At 49.9% G+C, this 1,297-nt stretch overlaps 1 protein-coding gene across 1 annotated transcript in view; it reads left to right on the top strand.

The window, feature by feature from the left end:
* The first annotated feature begins 349 nt into the window (after positions 1 to 349).
* LOC111960116 (arrestin red cell-like) overlaps positions 350 to 1,297 on the top strand; it is a 19,107-nt gene continuing 18,159 nt past the window's right edge. The window contains exon 1 of the mRNA XM_070437903.1: positions 350 to 1,207. The gene's annotated coding sequence lies outside the window, so the exon portion shown is untranslated. The remainder of the gene's footprint in view (positions 1,208 to 1,297) is intronic.

Consider the following 1,297-nt stretch of genomic DNA (forward strand, 5'->3'; position numbering starts at 1 on the left):
TTTCCTGTTGTGTTAACCCTCTCTCTCTCTAGTGGTGTCTCCTGTGTGTGTGTTTTTCCTGTTGTGTTAAACCCTCTCTCTCTCCCAGTGCCCTTCTCTCCAAACGTCTCTCTCCATCCCTGTCCCCTTCTCTCCAAACTGCTCTCTCCATCACTGTCCCCTTCTCTCCAAACCTCTCTCTCATCCTCCTTCTCCTCTTCTTTGTCTCGTCTGAGAGAGAGAGAGAGAGAGAGAGAGAGAGAGAGAGATGCAGAAAGATTGTGTGGCCAAACAGACACTCACTTTCAGTAGTGTTTTGTTGTATTATTTCTGCATATCTTCTACCTCATATTGTATGAGCCTCTATGACATCACCCAACCCCTTTTCTGCTGGCACTACCATGCCAGAATAGCCCTCTCCTCTTCCCCTCTCCTCCCCACCCCCCATCTAACCCCCTCTCAATGGCCCCAGGTAACCTCATCTTATCCCATCTAGTAATATCACAGCCCCTTGTCCCCTTGTTATGACATCTTAGAGTCAGTGTTTTCCCCCCCTGTACTGTAGTTTTACAGGTGACTGATGTAGTTCTGCACAGATGTGACACCTACAAAAAGTCTGTGGGCCGTGCCTCCGACCGGTGAGTAGAGAAGGAGCGACTGGCAAGGCCTTGACCCAAAATGGCCGCCCAAGACGTAACCCCCAGAGCTCCCAGACCCAGACCTCTCCACAACCCCAGTACCTGGCTTGATTTTCGGTCCACCAAAACTTTCCCTCATGGCCTAAATCGAAATGCCCGACCTCACACTCTGATAATTGTCCTCCTTGTCCCCTGTTATCCAGTCCTCCACAAGAAGCCACTGGCCCCAAAACCCAATATCCTTTCTCTCAAATGAAGAGGATTCTCTCCCAGTCTAGTCCCCTTCAATGCCCCTCTCCCTCCCTGTTCCAGCATCTCACAGATCCTTTGTTTTCCTCTGTTCTTTCCTTACTGCTTCCCCAGCGTTGTGGATGCCTATACAAGAGGGACTAGGAACCCATCACATATGAAAGAAATAATAAATCATTTTCTCTCTCTCACCTCCTCCACAGTGACCAGGTGTCCCCCAGCAGTACGTTCTGTAAGGTGTACACCCTGACTCCCACGCTCACCAACAACCGAGAAAAGAGAGGCCTGGCTCTGGACGGCAAGCTGAAGCACGAAGACACCAACCTGGCCTCCAGCACCATGTAAGAGACTAGAGAAACACATTACAGAGAGAGAGAGAGAGACTAGAGAAACACATTACAGAGAGAGAGAGAGAGAGAGAGAGAGAGAGA

The sequence above is a fragment of the Salvelinus sp. IW2-2015 genome, linkage group LG37 (genome assembly GCF_002910315.2).
Source record: "Salvelinus sp. IW2-2015 linkage group LG37, ASM291031v2, whole genome shotgun sequence".
Lineage (NCBI taxonomy): Eukaryota > Metazoa > Chordata > Actinopteri > Salmoniformes > Salmonidae > Salvelinus > Salvelinus sp. IW2-2015.